Here is a 27,217-nt window from a genome sequence, read left to right on the forward strand (position 1 = left end):
AATCCAGAGCAGCTGAAGCAGTTACAGAGGAAATTGTGTGTCTCTGTGCCTCTGTATTTATCTCTCTGCATGTCTGTTTCCCTGAATTTGTTCTTGTTTCTGTTTTCAGAGCTCGTGGACTAACTTAAAAAAAAAAAAAAAAAAAGAAAAAAGGCATAGATGATTTACTGATCAAAACAGCTGTAGCAGTCTGCCCGAAGCAACTGTGGAGAATTTGGATCTATAATAAAACCTTGTGTGCTGTGTTATCATGTAAATATGGCTAGTAAAGTTAATAGCTCATAACATATAGGGGATCTGTAAATCCCAAGATGCCTCGGATGGTGAGATCTGCTGACAGCTTTCCTCTCTGGGAGATGAAGTGGTGGCTCAGAGTGCTCAGCAGCATCCTGCCATTGGTAACAAAGCTGAGGAGTGGCTCTAGGTCTTTATCCCTCTACAGTAGGCTGCTTTGCTCTCTTTCCACGGTGACCAAAACGAGTTCACACAGAATTACAGGGCATGGACTTGCTTTTTGTGGGCAGGGAAGCCTGCTGCTGCCTGGCCTGTGAACTCTCGCATCAGAGAGGTTCTGCAGGAAGAGCTGGGAGGTGTTCTTCGTGTCCCACCCCAGGGTGGTTGTCCTCCACATGCTCACTTGGCAAGTGCAGGGTCCTGCCAGTGTTTCTGCATTCATTATCCCCTTCCAAATCCCACTGAAGCTGACAGGAAAAGAGGGCCGTGACTCCCTAGTTGCTGAAGGAAGGCTGCTGCTCGGTCCAGTGACTGTGGGTCTGGTGTTTTTAGTTCTGTTCCTGCAGTCAGGGCTTCCATCTGCTTTTCTGTAGAGGTCACCAAGCACCTCAGAGACCCCAGTCCTCGCTCCTGTCAGCTGGGGTCAGACAGGACTCATTAAAGAATGTAAATAAAGGACACAGGCAGGCCTGGCAGTGACAGTTTTCTTGTGGTGCCAGCAGGCCCTCTGTCAGGTAAAGCCAAACTCCCAGCGAGAGCTCCTCAGAGTGCCTTTGGGATGTGTACAGAGGAGCTCTGTGGCAAGATGAAATATTTAAAACCGCTTGGGTTTGAAGCGAGATGGGGGAGCAGCGGGCTCTTTAATCTGTGCACAGTTTTAAGGCTGCCTGTAAATCATTGATGAGGAGGGCAGAGTGTTTCTAAAGCTCTGGCAGGTCATTAAACCTGGTGATGGACTCATTAAGCAGGGAGCTGTGTGGAAAGCCCTGGACAAAAGTACTGGAGTATTTCACGTGTTGCCCTGTGGAGCACCAGCGCTTTTTACCTGTGACTCTTGGGGTATTGTTGCAGGATTTATTAATAAAGGAAAATGTCTTAGGCCGGTGGATCACATTGCATAAGAGGAAATGTGTGAAAGAAGCTCTTTGATCTGTCAGGCAATAGCATAAGCAGATACAATAGCTGGAATTCAGGACTCAGAGTTTTTCTAGCCACGTAGTGGACATGGGGGCTGGGTAAATCACCATTGCCAGGGGTTTTAACTGGGACTGAACTGAGGTGAGGATTTTAGTGTCAGTGTTCTTACAGCTTCAGTGGAGGCAACACAGAAAAGTCCACTTTGCCAAGCTATATCTTCAGCCCCATGTGTGCTCACAGTTTCTGCTGGCCCCAGAGCCTGCGCTGTAGTGCTGTCTGACCTCTGCTGCACTTGCTGTTCTGTGCCTTAGGCTTTTTCTGACCCACCTGCAAAGAGTGTACATGCTGTTCAGTGGGCTGGCTAAGTTTACAGCCATTGCAATGACAAATGCGGTGTCAGATGATACCTTCAACTGGATTTAATTTTCTTTTCTTCTGAGAGGATTCTGTTTTTCAGCAAAACTGCGGTCTTCTGCTGAAGTGCTGGCCACAGCCCTGAGTAACCCTGACCTTACTGCTTATAGGCTCTGGGCTCAGTCTCCAGTTGTTAATTACACAGAGCTAGCTACTTGGATGGTGGAAACTGACATTACCCTCTTGGCTTCAGATGGGTTTACTGGACTTGAAGGATATCCCCCAATTGTCCTACATTTACATAGCTGTGCTCCAAAGCACTGTGCAAATGCCACACGGAGGAGATGATATCTGCCTTCCTCAGGAGGCCAGCCATCGTCCCTCAGCTGGCGAGCAAGCAGCAAATGCCCTTTTCTGCAGAAAGGCCACAGCTGTCTGCCCTGGTTTCCCTGGCCCTCAGGAGATGGTGGCAACAGCTGCAATGGAAAAGACCCATAGAGGAGGAGCAAGGGTCTAGCAATGTGGATATGCTTCTGGGCTGAGAGCTCCGAGTTTCTCTTCCCTCTGCCTCCTGGTTGGGTTGAGAATGAAAAGAGCTGAAAGCAGCTTGGAGGAAGGGCTTGTCCGGGACAACAGAGGTGCGGGGATTTCTTGGATGCTGAGCTCATGGCTCAGGTAAGCCCACATGTTGCTTGAAACCACAGGCGGTAATGAGATGGGAAGGAGCTTCATCCCCCTTGCTGGGCACACAGCGGTGTTAGCTGCATCTTGATGTTTATTCTTTCTACTTAAACTTCTGTTGGGACAGCTTACTCCCAAAATGCAATTGCCTCTGGCGGAGTGGAGAGCTGATTGCCACTTACTATGGCTTAGGAATCCAGAAGAGGAAGTGAAGAGGAATTAAATAGGAAATTCGTATTCTGCTGCACACAAAGGTATCCGAGATGCTCTAGTTTTGTCCTCAAGTAAACAGTAATTGAGCTGTTCCTTTTGCTTGCTTTGGTTTATTGCTTGAAACAAATAAGTTCTCCCTTAAACAATCCATTTCCAGAAACCCTGTAAGCAGTGTGCTCGGTGGAGGTGGGAAGAGGGGTATGTGAGAGGGCTTAGGGAATGCACAATTGGGAACAGAGAGTGCAGTGGGAAAGAACAAATGAATTCTGACATTGTAAGTGAAGATTAAGCAGTGAAGAGAGTGTGGCTTCAGCTGGCAGTCATTACATTAACAGCTTGGATATTCCAGTAATCAGTTTAAAGTTGAGTTTATCATGCATGCATAAAGCTCAGCTCTTCAAGGTGTGTGGTTGTAGCTCAGAGCAGTTGAAAGTTGAGATTAAGATGGTGTGGTGTAAAAGTGTATTATTGATGCTTCTTCCATCCATCAGAGGAAGAGACGGAGATGGCATACTCAGGAGCAGATTTCTGTAGCTCATGTAGTTCAGCTAAAAGGAGGCAGCTGTTCTTTACCCTCTGTGGAAAGCCCTGTCACCACCTGAGACTGGGCCACATCTGGATTCCTGCCTCTTTTAGTAGTCTCTGGCTCTCCAGTTGCATGAAATATGCCTCTGCCTGTTTTCTTTTTACCTCCAGCTGAACAAACTGGCCTGCAGTGCATTACACAGCAGAATGAGCCCGTTCTCCTGCTCCTCCTTGCCCAGACATGCTTACCAGTGCATGCCAGTCCCTCTGAAGCCAGTGGGGCTGTGGGGAATGAGCTGTGCAATTGTGCTGCCCTGGGCAGACCTTCGTCAGGTATAAATCTGCACAGGCTTCTGGCTTCAGTGAGTCTGGAGTCATTCGTAGCATGTTTTCTCAGTGTTTCTGCTCAGGCAAGTCAGCAGGCAATTGCCTTGAGTAGAGCTGGCTCCCTTAGGAGCCTCTGCCTGGGGATGTCCAGGGCCATGCTGTGTTGTCTGCCATTCCTCTGCCTGTAATTAAAGGCAGTGGCTTCAGTCCATTTGGTCATCAACTCCTTTAGATGCCCTGCCAAGAAATAGATCTATGAATCCTAATTACGAGAAATATATGTATATACGCATATATATATGTATAAAAAAATATATATTTTTAAGAACTGTTCACAGTTTCAGGGCTCTGTGATGTGCTGTCCCTCTCCTATCCTCAGTCTCTTTAAAATTTCCAGCCCCAAACGGGAAGGGACTCTGTCTGTATTGCTTCCTCTGTTGTGCAGACAGTCCTTGGCTGTGCTTTTTGGCACCTGGCAGGCGGCAGACCAGGCCCTGCCAGCAGTCAGCTGTCCCACAGGTGCTTGCTGCAGCCCCCTTCATTTCAGCTCATGGGGAGACTGAGACTTGACCTAGACAGGAGCAGTGCTTAGAGATCCAAACCTCCGCTGTGGCTGGATGTAGTAATGGTGTCAATATAGAATATGTTTGCCTAGAAAATGGTATGGGAAGCTTTTTTTCTATGCTTCTGCCTGCCTGTACCAGAGGTCAGCCTGATCCTTGCACCAGGCGGGTAACTGGCTTGTAAAGGTGCAGTCAGAGGACAGCTCTTACAGAGGAGCAAACAGCTAGAAAATCTCCCATCCCTTTGCTTCACCAGAGAAGAAATGAATGTCTTCCATACAGAAAGTATGGTGCAACTGATATCATTCCATAGTCTGCTGTATCCTTCTGTCCTATAGCTTTCAGCTGATCAGTGTGCCAGTCCGAGTTTCTCAAGTACAGCAGGGTAGCAAAACACTGAGACAAGGGGGAGAGAAGTTCAGGGAGAAGATGCCCCAAAGAAGCTACCACTCTTCACCAAATCTAAGGGGTTGGAAGAAGGTGCATTTGGAAAGGATGAAAATGCTGAACATGGTTTTCATGGAGAGAGGACAAGGAAGGACACGTGCACTTGTGGAATGCGTGCTGGGGAATGGCCTACAAAGCAGGCCACAAAAGGATGCTGAGAGCAATAGCATAAAATTAAGAAAAGGGGAAGCTGTAGGCTGGAAAGAATTGAAATTGTCCTGGTGAGAGATCTTTAACAAGCTGTGGGTAATTTCCTCAAGGGAAGTGATAGACTCTCCATTGCGGGGATTGTTTAAAAAGTAAACTGGATGAAGCAGTAAGAAATATGCTCTAAGGACTAATCTGTCAACTTGAGGGATTAATGACCTAATTGGTCCTTTGGTTTCCTTCCATCTCTCATGCTCACTTCTCTGTGAGCAGCAGCTTCTAATTATTAGGTAGGAGACTAGGCTAAAGGAGTAGTTTTACTGGAAATGCTTACTTTCAGTGACCTGGTCTTCCTCCAGATCTCTTGTCCATGAAAAAGCTTTGGTTCTTTAGAAGATAGAATAGCTGTGAGGCTTAGATGGTCCCAAATTGAAACTTGTTTTTTGCTTTCCGTATAATGCCTTGAGTTGTTTCTGTTTCTGCCTGGTAGGATATTCTTCTGACGCCTGCCCCAAAGCAAGCTATTCCTACAATTTATGATAGCTCATAATTCGGTGTCATTTCTACATCTATTGGCTGTGTTGTACTGAACTACTTTCTGCATGCTCCTTAAGGCTTCTTCAAGGCACAAATTGGCACAGAGATTGTTCTGGCATCAGGTCTAGTTGCTTTGGGTTATCTGCTGAGGCAAAACAGACAAAGCTTTGCAATCACCCTTCTCCCATCCCCCCATACTTTCCATCTTCTGAATTTCTGGTGATATGTTGCTTCCCAAAGGTCCCATGAAGGAACAAAGGGCACAGTCAGGGAAAGAGGAAGGTCATGATGCTTGTCTTTTGCTATTCTTGGTGCCTGGAAAATGCACACTGTCCATTGGAGAAAACTTCAAGATGCTCAAGAGACAAGAACCTGCCCTGCACTACAAGAACATCGAGGTGGTTGGAGGTAACTACAGCAACACAGAAATGCAGCTGGGTCTCGCACCTATCTCACCTCATCCCAGTAATGATGAAGGGCATCCTTTTTTCTTACCATTTGCCTTGACTGTTTCCCCTTCCCTTCCCTTCTTTCTGTACCATTTAGGATGTGTGGATCATTGCTACATCTACTGTGCTGCTATACCCAAGGTCTCAAGTGCTGAAAAAACTGTCTTGCTGTAGTTTTCTTGTCATCCTTTGTACATCTGCTGGTAAAGCAGCCTGGCAATAGATGAAACTTTAAATACATTAGACATGCATTTGCATTTGAAGGAGGAAATAAAATATGCATGATTTGTCCTAATTCAGACTCACAGACTGGTTCCAGATTGCCCTCCTGCAATAGGACTGTGACTTTTAAAAAACAGTTTCAATCACTCTTCAATTTTATTTTAAATTAATTTTATTTTTCAGGTATAAATGGTGGGGCTCCCAGGGCTTTGCAATGAAAGCTTCTTTATTTGGTAGAGGTGATCTCTAGGTTTCATTATTTCTTTTCAGTCTTCAGACCTGGTTCCTGTCAACTGCTGAGCTTTGTTAGTCCCTCTAGCCTTGGGGGGTTACTTAAACTCACCCCTGGCTGGGATTGGGCCCAGTATCTTCTGTATGTCTGAACTCAGCCCATGTCTTGCCTTTCTTATCTTATTTTCAGTGACTTCTCAAACTACTTAGAGGTATCTGTTACCCTGGAGCTTCTTAGCAGGTTGCATTTGCTGCTTCTAACTTGGACAGCACAACCTTGGCAAATGGCACTTGAAGTGGCAGCTCCTGTGGCTCCCCTTATGTTTTACCTTTCAATATTTCAGTGCTTATGTGCTCTGTTCAGTGTTACCTGGCTGTAAAATTCCCAGAAGGCAACACAGTGAAGCAGGACCACTGGTCTTCTGTCTTATATTTCAGGCTCTCCTTAAGACCGTTGGCACGCAGAGCACAAACTTCGTGCTGAGAAGGGATTTCTGCAGACTGTGTCCCTGGCTTGTTCCGTGCAACGCTGGGAATTTATGCATATGTGATTGCACGTGGAAAGACCGAGCAAGTAAAGGATCTGGAGATATCAGAGGGAGGCAGTAGTGGGGTTTTTAGCCAGTTAAGTCCAGTGATGGAGGGAGATGAAACAGGTGAATGAGTTGTCTGTTAATGGTGTCTGTAGTGGTGTTAGAAGATTAGAAAAATAACACAAGATCTGCTGGAAAAAAATGGACCGGAGTTGCTTGGAGAGGAATGGTACATCGGCTTGGTTGTGGTCAGCAGTGCCAGTTATACCTTCATGTAAATGGGAGGGAACTTGAGCTTGGGAAGAAGGTATGGGGATCTACCTGGTGAGGTGTGAAAAAAGCTACTCTGATAAATCCGGAAAGGTTCTGAACCTCACTTTATTGTGTTTCCATGCCATCCTTTCTCCAGCTGCTAAAATTGAGAAAAAATAGAAAGGCTTTCAACAGATATTCAGTGACAATCAGAAGAGAAATATCCATGGTGCTGTGTCTGTTTTCCTTGGCCAGTTCCACTTAATGAATGCCCTTAGAAACGCAGCTCTGCTATTGAGCCAAAGCAAATTCTGCACCATGTTGGTTGGTTGTGTGTGCCCTGCGGACAGAGAACAAAAGTGCTAATGCATGATTTATGTATCAAGCCAGCACAGTAACATTAACTAGCTAAGCTGCACAATGTGCCTGTTAAATAGAGACTGCATCTCCACAGGGTAAAGTGCTTCTCACCCTGACCCACCTGCTTTACTGAGGTTATTCCAGCTCTTCCTCCCCACGGCCTTTGGAGGTGAAAACAGCAGCATCCTCTGTGCTGCTGTTGTGATGCTCAGGCACAGGAAGGAAATGTCCTTCCAGCTCAGCTGCTGCACAACTAGGATGCAACATTTTTAACCATGGGCTTATCGTAGCTGAATGTACCTGCTGAACTGGGCGATGCAGGGAGGTAGCAGAAAGGGTCTCTCTGGGCAGATTTATTGCAGCCCGTTCCCCAGTGATGTGAATATATCATCTTTGTGGTTAGTAGTTTGTTTCAGAATCTCATTATTAGCACTCTCATTATTTTATTTCTTTCTCTCCCTTTGGGATTCTGCAAAGACCTGTGCAAGGGCTGGCTGAGTGGGAAGGGGACACGTAAAGAGGCTAAATCAGAGATGTAAGCCCAAGAGGAATGAGACTGTTTGGATTCAGAAAGCAGATCACTTTCTTTTTCCTGGCTGTTGTATTTTGGTGTTGTCAGCAGCGGCCAAAGGCTGACCATTGTACCCCAGAGCTGGGCTCTTCTGAGCTTGTCTGTGGCTCCCAGGTTTGTGTTCAGGTGCTGCCTCCTGGAAATGGCTTCTGGGGGATTTCCAGATATAGGAGGTGTCTTCAAGCTACATGAGTTTGTGCTACAGGGGTGATGATGCATGAGGTGCAGATAAATAGTATGAGTACCATATGGATACTGGGTGTTTGTTAACAATGTCGGGTGACATTTGCCTATTCTCTGCCTTCCAATTGGCAGACACAACAGCTGGACTTCCCTGTGAAGGGACTTCTAGGAATGGAGACAACTACTTGGTCCATGAACTTTTTGTAGAAACCACATTACCTTCAAGGGAATGCCATTTTCCATGGATCCTTACTCTTACAATCTCATTTCTGTTGCCAATCCATAGTGTGCGGCTCAGGAAAGTTATGTATAACCCAGCAGGTGGTTGTCATCTATATCTCGCTGCCACATCTTGGCAGCAAGAGAAAGGTCAGGAATGATCTTCTCTATTGATTTAACGTAACTTCTGTTTAGCAGAGAGCACTGTTGAATGCACATATACATTTTTCTTCCTGGCTCCACGGTCCTAACACCCCTTAACATGGGTGAGAGTGAACAGGAATATCAATCCTAGCTGGCAGGGTGCTTCTTCTTTTGAACCTGTGCCACTGTGCCGAGTTAAAAAAAAAAAAAAAAAAAAAGAAAAAGAAAAAGAAAAAAAAATGTGAAGCCTGTTCTTTAGTGTCTCTGGTACCGTGTTGGCTCAGTTGGAAATCCTGGCTTTGTGGGTTAGTCTGTCTGTAAATGGAGAGATCGGAGCAGAAGGGAATGGGTACAAAATGCCTTCTTTTTGTGGTATGAGGATATTCTCTGCTGTGCTGAATCGCCACCCAGGGTTAAGTTGTAGACTTGTTTCCAGTTGAGCTGAAAAGGAACAGTACAGTACTGAGCATCTTGAACAAGATCTTGGTATCCACCAAGTGCTGGGTTACTCTGATTTGAAGCTCCTCAGTTTTTCCAGCTTACAATAGCTGGTCCTGAAAACAAAACAAAACAAAAACAAAAAGAGAAGAGCTGTGATGTGTTTGGACCTGGCATGGTGCTTTTCATGATCTTAAGTGTGTCTATTAAAACAAAAAAAGGCATATTGAAAATCAATTTTCTCCTTGCAGGTCTTGAGCAATTTTGTAAGATATAATAAGATGAGCAATCTGGTTCTGGCAGTGAAAAGAACAGATGCCAGACTATAATTTCCCTTACCAGAAAGTGCTGTGGAGTCACTTTGTGTCACAGAGAGAAGAATGTGTTATTAATAGGGGACAGTTATAATGTGAAGTGTGGGAGCAGACACTGCATCTGGTCTGCGACATAGGGAAGATGGCAGGGACACATCCTGGCCAGCCAGGGGAGAGATGACAAAGTCTTGGAGCAGAAGTTGCCCTTACCTTGATCGGACAAGGGAAATTCTTGGGTAACACATCCCATTCCACTAAGAGGATGGGATTTATGTCCATGGAAACTCTTGCTTCTGTGGAATGTCTCAGCACAAAGGTGGCATTGCGCCTCTGCAGACTTGGTAGCTCTGCGGCCCTAATCTGGGCCCTTTGCAGATTTCTCAGCTGAAGAAAGATTCAAAGACTTGTGAAGAAAATCTTCCTTAAGAGTGTTGACATGTGAACATATGCCTTCTCTTATCTCTAGCAACGTCCTGGACCTGTCACCAGCTCCTCCTTATCAACGTCAGATACGAGCCAGCTTCTGCAACAGCACAACACCCCTTGCCCACTTGCTCTGTGGGTACAGACACGCATTACATTTGAAGTGGGTGCTGGCTGCTGCAGGGACACACAGGTAAATTCACACCTGAATTTATTGTGTTTTATATCTCAGAGCAAGCAAGCCCTATCTCTTCTGAACAGACTTTGACTTGTTCCCATTCTGGCCAGCTCTCTCATCTCCTTATTAGAATTACTTGTGTTAAGTGCTGGGTCACAACTAACCTTTTTTTTCCTGGAGGCTGTGGCAGAGATAATATTGCATTCTCAGCGTCATCAGATTTGTTCTACTCCATTAACTGATGGGCTTATGTTTTCCTTTAGTGTCCTCTTACTTTTAATGTATTTATAGAGCTCTCTTTGTTGCCTTTATGTCCCCGTTAGTTGTAATTCAGCTTAGGGCTTAGCCTTCTGATTTATCCCTGTGTGCTGATGCTAGTCCTTTATATTCTTTCGTAGCTGCCTGTCCTTGTTCACAATTCGTATACAACTTCTTTTTTGATTGTTCAGTCTTTAAAGTGTTCCTAGTGTAACCATATTGTTTTTAACCAACGTTCACTCTCTTCCCTCTGCACTGAAATGGACTGCTGTTGTGCTTTTGATACAGTTTCTTCCAGCACTACCAGATCTCTTGCGTTCCTCTTGGCCTTAGATTATCTTCCCAACAGACCATGCCTCATGGTTCTGAATGTGCTGAAGACTGCTTTGTAGTTTCTTCCTTTTTTTTGAAGTCTATTGTTCTTCTCTTGGTCTCCTTGCCCTTCCTTCAGTGTCTCATGATCACAACCACCTTTCAGTTCTTAACAGTTCCTCCTTCTTGGAATGAAATCTAAAGCACCCACCTAGTTCTTATAATTTTATTCACCTTTCAAATCAAAGATTTGTTATTATTACAAAGAACTTGGTTAATGTCCTGTTGTATTGTTTCAAGTTTCTCCCAGATGGGTGATAATTCTGCTATTTAATTAAAAAGACTCATCCACTTGTTTCTCTGGATCCATCCCTGCCTCCCCACTTTTTCTAGAGTAAGGGACCTGGAACAGGGACTGTCTTTTGTCCTGTTTCTGAGCTTCCAACAAGCACGGCTGCCATGAAGTGTAGCACCTCTTCCCTTTTTCTGTGTTGTTATTATGCCTTTGGATATGTATATGTAGCTTTCCCTATGTATTTTCTATTGGGACTTGATTCTGTTTAATGCCATTTTAAGTATGGGAAGGCCCTAAATTTATGACCCTAAAGTGAAAACTGAGCAGGATCCCTTATAATTTATTCCAGAAATTGCTTTTGTCATCACAGTGAGCTTTGAGCAACTGTGAAACATCTCTACTCATTATTATGAACTAATACAAAAAATGGTAAGCTATTGCTGCCTTGCTCTGAACACCGTCTTTCCTTTGTATTCTTAACATGCTGTATCAAGGAACATATTTACCATGCCATTTGAGGCCTCTCTGACTACTTGGTTTTTCAGAGCAGGGCTACCTGGTCAGATAACTTTGGGAATCACCAGACTTCATCACTTCTCATTTGTCTCTTTGCCTCACAGTGCCTCTATAGTCAGAATTCTCCTGGCTTTTCAAGGAAGTGGAGTCAGTCTCTTTCCCGAGGGCAGTTTATATGCATGCTTGTCTGGTCTCGTATGAGGAGAGTCTGGTCTCACCAACACGTGACCTGTTAGCTAAGCATTTACCTGCACAGGACACAAGAGCGTTCATGTAACATCTGGCATTTTTACCACTAGAGCAGAAACAACCACAGCTCCCTTCTTTATTAATAACAATAAGTCATTATCCTGGACCAGTGGCAAAGGATGACATGATGCACACTTTATCAGTGAGTTGAAAATATACCGGAATAAGTGAGATTATGTGCTTAAGTGTGGCCCCAGATCCTCCTATTGCCCTTTGCTAGGACAGAATGAAGTGTTGTACTTCATTTTTCGGTGAGCTGAATCCTTAAAAAGTGTCTAATGATGGGAAGGGATTCACACTGCAGTTCAGACTCAGGTCTGAAAGTTTAATACTCTGAGTTTCCTTTTCTTTCTGTTTTCTCTCAAGCTTCAGCTTGTGAGTCATTGGTCAGAAAAAGAGGGGAAAAATGTTTTTCCGTTCTCTGCTACAAAAAACAGAATTTACAGATCTGCCCTGTTAGTAATAAATATACAAATGCTAGGTATTTAAACATTTTGCATATTTCATAATCATAATCACAAACTGAAGCCATAAGCACACATTATCCCAGTGTTGTTTATTACAGTGTCTTTATAACAGCAGGACATTTAATTCAGTATTTTGCTCATTTTGGACAATTACAAAAATAAACCTCTTTCATAGGTCCTGTGCTACTGTTTCTTACTATCTAATGGCAAGTCATAATGCACCCAGAATGGGCCGCTTATACAAGGCTTTTATTTCATTTAGAAAAAAAAAAAATTGTAGATGCACAGAGAAGCTTGAAATTAGGAACTTTAATAGGTTCAAATGTCAGAGTAATAAAAAGGTTGGGGTGCATTGCCTATTTATTTTTGATTTCATTACTTTTGAAAGCTACTCCTGTGATTTTCTTTGAATTCTTATGTAGTGAGTCTTAACTCCTGACATTTGATGCTGCTGCAGTGATGCTGACTTAGGATGGTCTCTAAAATGTTGTTAGCCTCAGGTGAGAAAGAAACACTTCCCTGTGTAAGAAGCTTAGCAGATCATTTGCCATTTGTGCAGGCTGATTGGTCCAGCTAGTGCGGATCTTGGGTGGGTAACGTGCAATGGTTTGACTACCAGCTGGTCTAAGAGTGGTAGGTTCAAGTTTCTGCTCTGCTCTGGAGTTAATCCATTACCAAAATCAGAGCAGATGTTCGGAGGTGTTCAGCAGTATAACTGCGAAGAGGGGTTAGAGATGCCAATGTTTGATTTGGATGCCACAGTCTGTGAAGTCACCACTTGTCAAAGGGGTATGTAAATACCTCTCTGCAGTGTTCTGAGGCTGGAAGCTTTAAAGGTTCTTTAGTAAAAAGTAACTGGGACAGAGCTTGTCTACAGAAATAAACTCGGGAAGTACTGGTATCAATGAGAGCAATAAATAAGCTGCATAACCTCATGCCCTCGTTTAGACATAAAGTGGCCTTAGATTAGAGGAATGAGTGGCAGGGCTTGAAAAACTTCCAGAACAATTATGTCCATTTGGGAATTTAAAGCACCTTAATTTGTGTGATGCCTCCACGCTCTTTGCTGATTCACTTCATCATGGGAAAGAACGCTCCGAAAAGATGATATGGGTCACAGTTAAGTCTCACTACTCAAATATCTGAATGTAATCCTAAGGCTTAAGCTTCCTTTGCAAACACTGAATACAACAAATTCAAAACCTGTTTTCCTCAACTGTAACTGCTGTCAATATTTCCTCTCTCTGGAAGCCTTTTTGCTTGAAGTTTCATTCCCTCCAGCTGCGCTATTCAACCATCTGTGCCAAGTTGAGATGAATTCTTTGAACCTTGCCAAATCGGTATGTCTCCCACACTGCCATGTTCTGGGCCTTGCACCCTGTCCCACTCCATCCTGGTGGTGCTGGGAACCACAGCAGCAGGTTGCGTAGATGTTGGACTCAAGGCATATGCACGGGCTTGTTCCCAGGGAGAAATTAACAGTGAACTGGTTTTCATATTGCCTTTTGCACACCTGGTAATTTTTAACCTAAACTTGAAAACAAAAGCTGCTTTCACACGTACTCTGAGCAAACTGAGGTCAGCGTTCAGCTCTGAAGGAACTAATTTGTAGTATTAACAGAGAATTACTAGGGAGCTCTGGATCATCACATGAAGTATAAGCCTGCCTCTGTGTGCAACAAGATAACAACCAGCCATCCAGGGATCTTTAACCTCTGGAGTTGACAGCATGAGGATGAAAACAGAAAAGCCTTCCTGCTAGACACAGGGATCAGAGGAGGCCTGTGTAATTATTAGCCATTAAATAAAGTACAATCCTACGTCTTCAAATGCCAAGACACATGTATAATTAGCTGATAAACTGCAAATGAATAATTATCCAGCAGCAAAAGCCAGAAGAGTGAAGGAATGTTGTTCACCTTCTCTCTCCTTGCAGGGAAGAGTGCTATGTAAATTGTTTATTTTAGTAAAAGTTGGTTATTTGGTAGCACGATGACTATCTGAACCGGGAGACAGCATTTCGCTGCTGGCCCCAGTATTGGTTGCTTTATGGACCATGGTGAGATCCATGTAGCTCGGAGATTGATGGTGGTTTAACTTCAGTTATTTCACACGGGCTGTGCTTGCACAGAGGGAGCTGAAAGGGGAGCTGCTGCTGAGCTACGTGGCTCTTTCTCTGCTCGGGGAGCTGAAGTCAGCAGCCTGGGCATGTTTGCAGGGCTGGATTTCAGATTCATGTCTGCAGGATGGAGGCTGCATTTTTGGCTGCCTTGTGCCAGCGCAGTGCTGATGACGTGAAGATTGCTCCGAGGTGCTGGTTTCTACCACCTGGGATGTGGCTGTGAGGTACTGTGAGGTACGACGCTGGCTCAGGTGACTGTGCTAAGTCACTGTGCATCAGCTGAGCTACGGTAGCAGTCCCTGACTGCTAGGTCAGAAGGAAAATAATGCAATTCATTTCAATCTATTCTCATTGCAGTCCAAACTGTTGGGTAATCTCACGTTTCTTGTGACATAAATGTTTCCATGGACATTTACAGTAGTTGAGATGTGTCATAACTTAGATGCCTGTATGAGCCTCTTTTATTTTCATAATTACCGAATCTCTAAAAATTCCCTCTAGATACGTCAAGGTTTCTAGATTTGGCAGAAGTAGGAATGAAAGAAATAAATAGACACGGGGAACTAAAATTTGTTTTACTGCCATAATTGAGGAATTTTCAAATCAAAGAACATTGGTAGAAACATCTTGTCCTCAGTGCTTTCAAGCTTCAACAGGTTTAGCGACGTTAAGCCTGTGCCTAATAATCTGAAGCATGTTTATTGCTTTTTGTTCAAGGAGTGGGCTGTTTAATGGAATTACATGTTTGCTTGCAGTATGTTACTCAGCCTTTAGATGTCTCCTGCTGCTGAAAACAGTTTGGAAAGGGTGTTCCGTGGTTAATGAGAAAAAGAGCAGAAGTTTTGCTGCAGCCTGTTTCGGTTCTGTTTAATGGGTGGCTTTAAACGCTTTTTGAGAAAATCTCTGATTTCATATATCATGGCAGTTACCAAGGGTGGGTAGTGATGCTTATATTTTCCAAATCAATTCACCCATTTCTTCCTAAAGCAGCTTTTTTTGAATTTTGAAGCTTACAATTAAGTCTAAAATATAACACTTCAAGTGAAGTATATATGTATTCCCAAAGTTTGAACACACAAAGTGATTCATGATCATAGAACAGCAAAGATCTTTCTTAACATTAACTTAATTTGTGCTTTGGAAGAAATAGCATTGATGTGTGCTGGCAGTGGCTTTAGAATTTGCCTATTAATAAGCATGTACATAAAAATGATTTCATATGCATAAGCTTTTCTTCTCAAATAATCCTACAGTTTTTCACAGATGGATGTACTAACTAGAGCCAGTGAAAAATCAGACATTAAAATGCAACCTGAGAAGGACTGAGTTTCTTAAAAGTTTTTGGTTTTCACAAGCAGTTGTTCTAAAACAGTGTTTTTCATTTTACTGTTTCTCTGGTTTGCATGAAAAATATTTCCACCAAAAATTCATTATTTTTTCTATTAAGAACTTTTGATTGAGAGCCCGTGTTGTGTTTGAAAACATTTTTTGCAGAAATACACCCGAACCCAACATGTTCTAACATAAATCAGAATGTTGGCTGTGGCCGCAGCTGAGCAGTGAGTGACTCCATCACATTGATTAACTCTGGGAATGAAGGTTAGAAAATAACAAGTCAAACTATGGAGGAAACTAAAGTGAGAGGTAGTTCTGAGGGCTAATATCTGTTTGGAAGAGGAAGGCTTACGCCCTGCTTCTTTCAGTCAGTGCAGTGCTGCTTTTTGATTATCATGATTAATGACCTTGACTTTCAGCTCTCAATCAAAGGGCAGTGTCTCCAGTGGAATTCATTTCTCCTACCAAATAGCTGGTTTAGAAGCCATTAAAATCCCTTCAGACTCCCCTTAAGACTCTCCAGTGGTGTTAGAAGCTCTGAGTGGAGTTGGTGGATAGTTTCTGGTTGGAGTTGATTAGACAGTTGCCCCATCCCACCACATTTTTATCAATTTGATTTTTTTTTTCTGTTTTGGGAGTTTTTTGGATCTTTTGGTGACCCTTTTCTATATCACAATGACCAATATAACCTGGTTAGGTGTGTGTAATGGGCAGTCAGTGTGACCAGAGACTGCAAGGCTCCATGTCAAAGGCTTCATCAGCCGCAAGGATTTCAGATCGTTTCCCCAGTATGTATGATCCACTTGCGAGGATATTTTTTCAACATCTCTGCTTCTTGGACTTTTATTTTATAAGAAGAATGCAGCAGTCCTATGCTGATTCCACAGACTGGTAGCTGAACTATGTACCAGCAAGAAAGAGGACAGGTCTGAATCAGATGCAGAAGAGATTTCAGCATTGATTTCCCACATTTTCCTCCAGCTGTAAGTTATGAGGTATTTCAGGTTCCATGCACTCTAGACATTGACCTGAAATCTCTGCCTTGTCAAGGTATGTTTCTTCTGAAAAAAAAAAAAAATAAAATAAAATAAATTTTTGAGGTATTGACAATTTCTTGATGAAATGCAGGGTTTGATTTTTAAAAAAAATCTGCTCTGCTCTAGTTCTGACTCTGCTTAGCTTGTAAGATGTGATTAGATTAAAGTACATACCAACATAGTTAGAAGGACAACATGCTCTGTCAGGGGCAAAAGTGTAGAAAAGAAAGGGAAATTAAAATCATTTTCTTCTCAGTAGGCTGCCTGGGAAACTTTAGTATGCAAAACATGGCATTGTTCATAGTCATTCCTTGTCCTCAGGGTGCCAGGTCCTAAATTCTGGAGGCCTTCAGAGATGCGGCACAGCAGTGTTTGATTAGAGACCCATCCTCAAAATTTTAGTCTGGGTTCCTCCTGCTTCTCGTTTTTGTTATGAAGCAAAATAAAAGGGGGAAATCTGAGTGGTGAATTTATCCAGGGCCAGGGAGAACTTAATAGAAGAAAGCTTTATTGTGAAACCTTTTGTAGCTGTTTGAACTGTGCCCAATTAGGGCAGAGAATACATGGTCTTACTCAAAAGTAGCTAAATTAATTTTCCCTCCATGCTAGTCTACGGTATGGAAGAAGCCATTTGGTTCCCAGAGAGTAAGAAGAATGGAAACAAGGTTGTAGTGCACCAAATAACTTTACAAATTAAAGGTTGTGTTCTGGGATGGTACAAAATGGCATTGTTCACTCTGTTTGTACAGCACTGCAGTGGGAATCAGCAGATTGCTACTTTCCTGTCTGTTGCTGCTTTTAGGCATTTATTCAATGTCAGATGTTTCCGCTTATCTGGTGAAGGTAGGGATAGTACAAGGGAAGATTCTCAGTGAACTTTGTTAAATAAACAAGAGGAAATATTTGTAATGAACAGAGGAATAATTCCTTTTAACATCCTTCATGTGAAACTTCCAACCCCCTGAGCCTTTATGAACCTTTGAAGCTATTCAACAAAGGCAAATGCAAGATCCTGCACCTATGTTGGAATGACCCCAGGCACCAGTACAGGCTGGGGGCTGCCCTGCTGGAGAGCAGCTCTGTGGAGAAGGACCTGGGGGTCCCAGTAGACAGCAGGTTAACCATGAGCCACCAATGTGCCCTTGTGGCCAAGAAGGCCAATGCTCTCCTGGGGTGCATTAGGAAAGGTGTTGCCAGCAGGTTGAGATAGGTTGTCCTCTCACACTACTCAGCCCTGGTGAGGCCTCACCTAGAGTATTGTGTCCAGTTCTGGGCTCCCCAGTACAAGAGGGACACGGAGCTACTGCACCGAGTCCGGAGGTGGGCTACAAAGGTGATCATCTGTCATACAAGGAGAGGCTGAGAGAGCTGGGCCTGTTCAGCCTGGGGAAGAGAGGACTGAGAGGGGATCTTATCAACATGTACAAGTATCTGAAGGGACCATGTCAGGAGAATGGGGCCAGACTCTCTTCAGTGGTGCCCAGTGACAGGATAAGGGCAATGGGCACAAACTGAAGCACAGGAGGTTCCAGCATTTTGTTCCTGTGAGGGTGACAGAGCACTGGGAACAGGTTGTCCAGAGAGCTGTCTCCTGCTCTGGAGATATTCAAAACTCACCTGGGTGTGATCCTGTGCAACGTGCTCTAGGTGACCCTGCTTGGCAGAGGGGTTGGGCTGGATGATCTCCAGAGGTCGCTTCCAACCTCAGCTATTCTGTGATTCTGTATGAAAAGAAAAAGGGTGGAGCAAAGAAATTCTCCAAGGTAAAGAAGTGAATGCACTAAATTTTGGCTCTTAGCTGTGAGGAAAGCTCTTATTTCAAGATATCAGTCTTCACTGGAAGTACAAAATGTTGAAAATCTTAAAGGGCTCATTCTTTAAAGGGCTCTGATCTAACTAATCAGTTTGAAGAGCCTTGTAAGATCTATTTCTAAGCCATTTGAGAACGTGATTTTTAACACCTTTAAGACAAACTAAGATCTGATAGGATTGATTTAGATCAAAGTGGGCATTCCTGAGAGTATAGAAATAAATTAAACAAGATCTTTTTTCTGGCTGCATCTTCTGTAGGTCTTTAATTACCTCTCATTTCATACTGAATCTTGAGATGGGAAAATACTGGATTATTTGGATCTTCTCTATGCCAAAGTTAGTATTAAGAGACATGTTGCTGGAACTTTTTACATTGAGATGTTAATCAGCTGACAACTACAGAAGACGTTATATATGTTACTGACATTAGACTGTTGATCTTATGCCTACATTTTAATTTGACTGATTTATTGAGTCTTAATTTTCAAGTGATTTGAAGAGATACTGAATACTATTTTTTAATTACACAGGTTGAGATGAAAGTTCATAGGTAGCTTAAAAAGTAACGGGGTTAACTCATTATATTTCTCATGGCAGCTTGACCTGTTCTTGCTGCTAGTATTGCCTTCCTAGTAGATTGGATTATACTCGAAAAGTGATACTGATTCGCTTGCTGAGTCTCTTTATGGAGAAGGGCTTTGCACAGTTCTGAAATATATATGGAGAAGACTTCATGCTTACAAGATTTCCTTTTAAGAAAATCATGCAGTTTGATTTATCCTTGTCTTTTTTTTTAAGGACTTGGCTGGGCAGTGAAGAGAGGATGGGCAAGTTTTGGTGTTACCTGTGTGCACTGAGTAATGCTTAGACTCTGTCCTCAGAAGAATGCACTTCAGAATGACTTAGGGGAAGGTGTGAATAACATCACAAAATCAGAGCATAGGAAGAGGCTGATGTCCTTCCTGAACAGTTTCAAGAAAGCTTGGCAGCCACAGGCATTCTGAAGGGCAGTGCAAACACCTGACAGACAAATGTCAGGGCAATAATGAATGTTACAAGTGCAGAGGTGCCAACAGCAGGGCTCCAGAAATTGACGGGGCAGAGCCTGCTTTCTGTGGGTAACATTCTGTTTTGTAGACCAAGTAATACTTGCATCAACAGTAAGAGCAGGACTGGGCTTTAAACATCCAGCTTCCTGTATACTCCAAACTATGAAGGGTGGGAGGAAGAGAAGGTTTCATCTTGGTCTTCTCTCACCCAGCTTTGTGCCACAGCACAGCTATCTCCCCTGGTGTTCAGAGTGGATCTTGTTGATTTGGTCATACACCACTTCACGGTCTGCAGGTCTCTTCTGCGTGTTGTCTGACTGGAAAAAATGCCATGATATTTTGGTCTTCATTTCTTTACCTATCCAGCTGTAGGATCAGCCAAGCAAGCCTTATATGAGCTCAGCCTCTAGTTGCTATAATTAATTTGCCTTAAAAATGTTTTCCCTTCCAGTCCCACCTTGGTAATCTCAGAGCTGGCAGTAAGCAAAAGATCACGGGTGAGGATGAAAGTTCTTGGAAGACTGAAATGACTTCTTGTCAGTCCACACTAGGCTCTCGTAAAAACAAAACAAAATTACATAAGGAAAGCAGGCAGAGAACTCCATAGTATAAGATCAATCTCACTCAGCGCCTTGCTTAAGGAATATGTCTGCAAATAGTTCTACTGGGGACTGAGGAACCAGTTGCAGATCACGTAATGCATCGTACTTGCATTCTGCTGTTTGCTAACACAGCCATTTCACAGAGATGGCCCTTCACTGCCTGACCTCCAGAGAGGCACAAACAGGACAGAAAAGCTTTGTATCAAGAGTTACTTGACAGAGGCCCAAAGCTCCAGCTGCCAGAGGAGATTGCTCATCTTCACATTGCAGCAGAGTGAGATTTGCATTACAAGGAAAGCTCTGGGAAAGTGCAAGTCTCAGTGGCTTCAAAAGTCTCTGCTTCCATGGAGCTCCTTACAATGTTTTCAAAGTGAGTTGTCTCAGGCTATTTCATGGGTATTCATCAGCACAGAGCAAGGTTCCGGAGAAAGATTTCTTGCTAAATGGCTGCATTTGTCAGTCATTTGGCTGCAAAAGTCACGTTAGAGTCATCTTGGAACGCTTTTCTGGAGACATAGGGGTTTTAAAATCTTCAAGAAAATATATAAATTTGTAAATGAAAAGCTAACCAAAGATTTCAAAAAGCTTGTGTGATCAGACCCTATAAATACGCTTAATAACAGGCCCCTGTCATGGCAACAGTGCATCACATACTTCCCTTCACGGATTCCAGAGGCTGTCTCTGGAGCTTGGTGGGAACCCATCTGGTGTTTGAATCCCTCCTGAGAGATGGCAGTGACTTGTTTTGTGTCCGTAGGCTTCTGACCGCTGCTAATGGTCAGGCAGCAGGGAGTTAAGAGCAGAGTGGTGTGGAGGGTGCAGGGGAAAAGGTCTTCCATCCTGTGTTCCTGAGGTTGTCTTAATTAAAGCATAAAGGGCAGAGTTATGCACATTGAAAACAACTGCTTGCATGTGTCAAAACCATTTCATTCCCTTTGGGGCTTTCTCTGTGTATTGATTCACTCAATTAGCGGCGCATGGCATGTTTCTCTTTTAACAAAATGCTGTGATTCTTCTGACATTTACAGGGCAGGGCAATGCACATGAACCACAGACACTGCTTAAGACAGTCTTTGGTGTACAGATCCTGGGGACTTCTTTCCCAAATGCTTACAGCTTCTACAAAGCATCCCACCATTCCCACTTTTGCAAAGCATTGTGGTGACAGAAGCCTACTTTGTGTCCTGTAACTGATGAGAGATTTATAATGGCAGTAGTTGCAAGGAAAAAAATGATACCTATAGAAAAAAATAGTGTTTTTCTTTTTTTTTCTTGAAATGTTGACATCAAATACCAGACATCAAATGAAATATAATAATAATAACAAAACCCTAATCTCTCATTTTTTTGAAAAAGATGCAATGTTTTCTCCCTCTCTAACAGATGGTTTATTTTTGGTCATCTTCAAAGCTGTTTTCTGTGCTCCTGGCAGTGGGAAGATTGCCCCTGAAATGTGTCTGTATGAAATGAGGCTGGAGTTTGATCTTAATATTTTAAGGATAATCATTTGCTGTGCTCTGCTAGGTGCTTCCCCCTCTGCCAGCTGCAAGCCAGGGACACCGCTTGATCAGAGCACAAGGGCTGAGCCCTGGACCACTCGCTGACTTACCAATATTGCTGCTGTGTTGACTCTCACTTTGTGCCTCTTTTTTCCACTTCTAAAGTTGGGCTGCAAGCTGCAATTTGCCAGTTTTTGAGCCAAATTCCAGAGTAACTTTCCAGGCTCTTCTGTTTCATTTTCATTTCCCAGAGCTTGATGTTTTAACAGTTAATATGGTTTCAAACCAGAACATTTAAAGAAGCTGTAAAAAATGTTGGTCACCCACTTTTCCTCTTTTCCTTGTTTCCTTTTTTTTTTTTTTTTTTTTTTTTTTTTTTTTTTTTTTTTTTTTTCCTGCATAGGCTACTGACTTGGAAACTGCTGTTAGTGGAGGGCTGGAGCCTTTCTGCTCTGAAATAGCAGGCTCTCTTTGGGGCTGCAGCAGAACCTCATGCAGCTCTTAGCACTACAAGGGCTGTGCTATCACTGGCCGGAGGAGACCGTGTGGACTCATGTCAGCTTGGTATGACTCAGTAGGATTGGCCCTGCACAGTTACAAGTCTGTGTGACTCACTAGGCAGTTTTTGACTCAAGCTTGAAATGCCAGATTCCAATACAATCTAAATGTCTCCTCTTGAGCATCTTTGAAAATCTCAGCCCTGGTGACCTGCTGGGTAGCTTCCGTTTATTGTACCCAGTCCCACCTGCCCTTCTGTTCTTGTTTTGTTCTGTTTTATATAAACCAGACTAAAGCTCATTAAAAGTGAAATAATGTTTCTGTCAACAAACTGGATACGATCAAATATTAAAATATTTTAAAGGAAAAAAAACAAACACTAATTTTAGTAAGCCTTTGTTAAATACAACACAAAAATATAGGTGCGGAGGGATTTAGCTAGTCCAGTTTGAGTCCCGTAGGTCTCATGAGATATTTACTTATTTCAGTTTGGTCTATATGTGTATTTTTAGTTTGTGATTTGCTCAGTCTATCTGAAGACTTAAAACTGTTTAGGCTAAATGAATAAAAAGGTTGGTGGGTCCAAGGACCTTCCTGATAAAATTGCATTGATCTGCAGTGTCTGCATACATCCCACCTCCCCATTCAGCCACAATTTTGCTCTGAAACTTGCTCTTTTTCTGCCCTCTCTCAGAGCTTGGCCTCTGTGTCCTCCCTTCCTGTGTCCTCTCATTTTTTTTCCTTTGTTTTTCCCCCTGGTGGTATCACGGTGGTTGCATGGGATTTCTGTGCATATTTGTACGTGCTCACCTGTGCAGCCCTCTGGTCAGCCTAGTTTCTGTGTCAGGACTTCCTGTCTTTCACTCCCTAACCAAAGGGACATGTCATGGTTCTCTGATTACACCCAAGTGGAAGAAAGCTACTAAACCAGTCTCCTCCGGAAAGTGATGTGTCTGTAGATCAAAACAAGGTGGCAATGGGCCAGAGGGTCTCTGATATAACCTCATTTGGACTTTGGCACATAGAAAATGAAGTCATTTTTAAAGCTTTGTTTAGGCAACATAAAAAAAAAAAAATCTTTTTTATTCTCACTCAGAATTCGCTTTGTCTGATCCGCTTCTCCTGTGGTTCTGCTTTTTGTCACAATGCCCTGAATAATGCATGTCCCCAGTGAACGCAGGACAGTTTTGTTGTCATATGAGCTGTGAAGGAGCACCGAGATTAAACTATACACTCAGAGCCACCGCCAACTGCTTGATTGATTTCTGACAGCTTGCTAAGGGAAGGAATTAATTTATTGAGACGTATTAAACTCCTCACCCCTACCTCCCCCTCTGTTCCTTGAAAGGGTGGCCCCCTCATGGCTGCTGGAGGGCAGCTCTGTCAACCGGGGCTGTGGGGAGCGTGAGGCAGATACTCGCCCCAGTCCGTCTGATACTGGCAGAGCTGCTGCACCGGGTTTTCCTTGATCTGCACATCCCACCTCTCAGGGGGATTCCCTTGTGAATTTGAATGCCAGCAGCTAGTGCTTTAAAGCAGAGAGGCTGCAGAGCCTGCCACTGCTGGGCTTTCCGCAGGACTCTGGGCTGTGCACAGGATTAAAGCGGCCTCAGGCCTCTTACAGGGACCGTACCCTAAACTGCAGTGCCTGAGAGGCACTGGGTCTGACTGATTTAGAGCGTAAAGATCCAGCCCGCTCTGTCCTCTGAGGATGTTTCTAGCCTGGTGAATGTTCAGAACATGGCAAATTCATACAGAAGGCCACAAACCGCTTCATCAGAGCAGGTCACGTCCTACAAACAAAACTGTCCCTTCTTTAAATGACAGACCTGATACAACCTGATGACCCTAGTGCTCTTGGGAACCTTCACTCAATCTCCTGCTAAAGGCAACTATTCGTTCACTCTGCAGCATAATTGCCCTATTTCAAGGCTAGAGCTACCTTCCCTTGGGACAGGTTTCACCTTTGCTCAGCTGAGCATGTGCATGAGTGATCCATAGGAGCACACAGAGAGCAATTTAAAGCAGTAAATTCCCTGCTGCTTTTGGAAGCTGTTAAATCAGAGAGTTCTAGTGCGAAGAGAAGGTCCAGTGCAAGATTCTTCCCCTTTCTGAATAGGTTTTCTGTTGTTGTGAGCTGACACGGCTTTTTTCCTTCAATGCTAAATTCTTCCAGGATAAATTTTCAGTGGGGGTTTACTTTTTCCTTAGTGGCAGTGATGAAAAGCCCACGAGACAGATGAGAATGTTGATGAATGTGCTGTGTACTTGTTGTGTGGTATTTCCTTCAGCTCGATAGATCTATGAGTAAAAAAAAAAAAAAGCAGGTGTGGGTACAGAGAACTAATATTGTTCCCACTTGTTTGGCGCTGATGGAGAGGAAGGCTACATTTGGCTATACAAGCTGTCAGGTGGCAGAAATAGGCTGGGAGAGTGAAGTTAATAGACGATAAAGGGTATGGCCAAATTTCTGCACGTCTCCTCCCTAGTAAAAGGGTTGTAGTTCAGGCAATAAAGAACCCCTTCTGTTTGCCTTTGGCTGCAGTGGGCTGTGCTGTTGCTTGACCTACAGAATCAGGCAGCTTTTGGTACAGAAGTAAAGGTCTTTGTTCTAGAACCTGCTGCGAGGTCCGGTGGGAATGGTTCTCAGACACTGCTGTGAAAGACCCTTTCCATCACGTTAGAATGGTTAAAATTTTGTCTTAGTTGAAGGCTTCAGCATCCTTCAGTTAGGGGTTGTTTGTGCAGCTGTTTTGGTCACACTTAGAAGAAACATACTGAGTAGTTTGAAACCTGTCATTCTTGGAGGACCAGTTTTAGACTGGTTAATACAGTTTATCTATGTTCAATGGGTAGACAGCATTCTGCAAGGGAGTACACCCTGTGCAACTCCTAGAAGGCTGTAGAAATCATCTGCTGGATTTCCTTCCTTCCTTCCTTGTCTCCTCCCTCCTTCGTTCTTTCCTATTTTATGCAAAGTTCCTAGGCAATCTAGCAGACATTAAACCAATAAAGTTCTGTGAAAATAAAATAACATAAATTGCTCCCAACTTTAATAGAAGAGAGAATAATCTTTGTTGGATTTGGATTTTTAATTTTGCATTTTGCTAGCTGATAGCATTTATTACAACTGTCTCTCTGCTCTAAAATCGGAGAGAGAAATAGTTTCTTTCGATTATTTTTAGTCACACTTTAAGTTAAGTTTCCATTTGCAAGCAGTTCATAAACAATTTGTTTTAGTTAAATGGTTATTAAAACGTTATCTTCCTCTCCAGTGGATCAATAGGACCTTCTCCAGAGCTGTGTGTAGCCAGCTGTAACACACTGCTCCTGATTGCAATACGCTTGTGCGGTCCGTGGCTCAGCTACGGTCTGCTGATGGTTAAAGCCAGCAGCAAAGACGCTGGATAAAATCTGATTTCTGTTCCTTGATCTATCACCGAACTCCTGTCTATTACGTAATTTTCCCTGTCTCCATCACAGCGATAATCATATTAATTAACCCTTCATAAAGTGTTTGAAAAGCATTAGTGGAAAACTAAGGATTATTATCGTGCATTATATATGGACCGTTAGCAAATAATGTGTGATCTTAATCTTAATGAATTTTAGGTTTCTCACAGAGACATTTCTCTCTCAGTACTCCTGCTAGTTTCAATCTTTAACACACTCCAGTCATCAGCATCTTGCAGTGCAGCAGAGGGATTAGCTTGGAAAACTCCTGGCTATCAGACAGTGGAAAGAGACAGGTACAAAACTTAAATTCAGCCCCACGGTAGCTTCTTATTCATTGTTCTTTTGACTTTAGATACCGCAGTAGGCCTCCAAGTCTTTCTTTGTCACTGGAAGAGGGAGTATGATTAGGGGCCTCTGTGACCTGCTTGTAAGAAGCCAACATGACAGCAAGGAGGTGAACATGATCTCTCAGGTCCTTGACTGATGGGCTCATAACTGGGAATTTGCACATCTGTTGTGTCAACAACCAGTTTTGGCTCCTGCTTTCCATCTTACAGGTAGTAAAAGCTGAGGTTCACAAAGGAGTTAGTTAAAACACCTAAGATGTCAATGACAGAGCTGCCAGCCACAGAGAGCTTTTGTTGTGAGATGATGCCTTCTGGTTTTAAACATCTACAATTAAAACTGCTCTGAGCTTACTGCACCTTTCTCTTTTGTCTCCCCCCCCCCTTTTTTTTTTTAGACTTCCAATGTAACTGCGGTACAAATTGTCAGCCTGACCTCTCTCTGCACCTGTCCTATTTGGAGGATGGCATTTTCAAAAACAGCCCGTCAATTCATGCCTGCAAGAGCCCTTGGAAGCAATAATGGAGTGATAACCACCTGCCTATTTCTGGACTCAGAAACCAGGTAACTTGTCATGAGAAGCCGCCTGTGTTTGTGTTTGTGATCATTCCCGTGTGTACCCAAACTCCTGGTTGAAGTTGCACCTTTGAAATCACTCTTACAGAAGGCAATTTAATTTCAAGAAACTGTACCAGGAGCAGCAGCAGGAATGAAGGTTACTTTCCAGGGTTGCTGTGCTCTCCTATCTGCCCTTTTCCATCCAGGTGACTGGAACCAGGGACAGGAAGGGCTGAAATTTCTAATGTCTACTAGAGAGTCTTTGTGGGAGGAGTCCTTAATTTGGGATTCTCTCCTCTGTCCTCCTCTGTCCACTGGTTCATGAAACTGGTTAGAAAAAGGCCAGGCAGTTGATTCAAAAGCGAGAGGGTGGGTAGCAGTGAGAGCTGACCAGGCACAGATACACCTGCATGGAGAGCATGGCTGAATACTCCTTATTTCCTCAGGGATTTGCAAATTGTAATGAGCATGTTAGAGGGCATATGGGTGGGTGAGTTAGTGACATTAAACTTTTCTGCACAGAGTAAGATTTTTTTATAGGGATTACTTTCAAAACCAGGGAAGTTTCTTTTCTATCTATACTGGTACTGGGATCTGCACTTAGAGTGGAGGTATTGAGGTTTACAGTAGCTGCCTTTGCTTGATGCTTGGGTTGCTGCAATGCACTTGTTGTAGAGGTGATACAATAAATTAAACTCAGTTCCTGAGAGCCACTGCTTGCTGAAGTGACATGAAAGTCAACCCTAGCTGCTGTCCCAAGAGATATAGGTGAAAGCAGGTTTGCCTATATGCTTTTACTGGTTTACTTTGTATTAAGCACCAGAATTCAGTCCATTTTGCTAAAAGTAGAATATGTTGCAGCACTACTTTAACTTGAGCGATAATAAACAGGCTAGCTCTCAATGCTGATTAATTGGGAGGTCCCCTGCTCTGCCAGAGCAGTCTTACTGTGCTACTCTATCTGCCTTGCTCCTGAGGGTCCTCATTATACCATTAGACTTACTCTTCTACCCTTGAACTAACTCAGCAGATAGAGATGAGTCTGCTTTTGTGAGCAGTATTGTGGGAAATGGTGTGAAGCTAGGGGAGAAAGTAAGGAGTTATTGGAAATATGTTATATACATG

At 43.3% G+C, this 27,217-nt stretch overlaps 1 long non-coding RNA gene across 2 annotated transcripts in view; it reads left to right on the top strand.

The window, feature by feature from the left end:
- Nucleotides 1-27,217, top strand: part of LOC118169165 — a 70,548-nt gene that overhangs the window by 19,537 nt on the left and 23,794 nt on the right. The window contains exons 3-4 of one of the 2 annotated variants that reach the window (XR_004751950.1): nt 3,316-3,477; nt 4,176-6,668. This is a non-coding gene — a long non-coding RNA (uncharacterized LOC118169165). Of the gene's footprint in view, nt 1-3,315; nt 3,478-4,175; nt 6,669-25,931; nt 26,099-27,217 lie in introns of those variants that run through there. The other variant, XR_004751949.1, reaches the window with a different exon arrangement.

This window comes from Oxyura jamaicensis, chromosome 6 (genome assembly GCF_011077185.1).
Source record: "Oxyura jamaicensis isolate SHBP4307 breed ruddy duck chromosome 6, BPBGC_Ojam_1.0, whole genome shotgun sequence".
Classification (NCBI taxonomy): Eukaryota; Metazoa; Chordata; class Aves; order Anseriformes; family Anatidae; genus Oxyura; species Oxyura jamaicensis.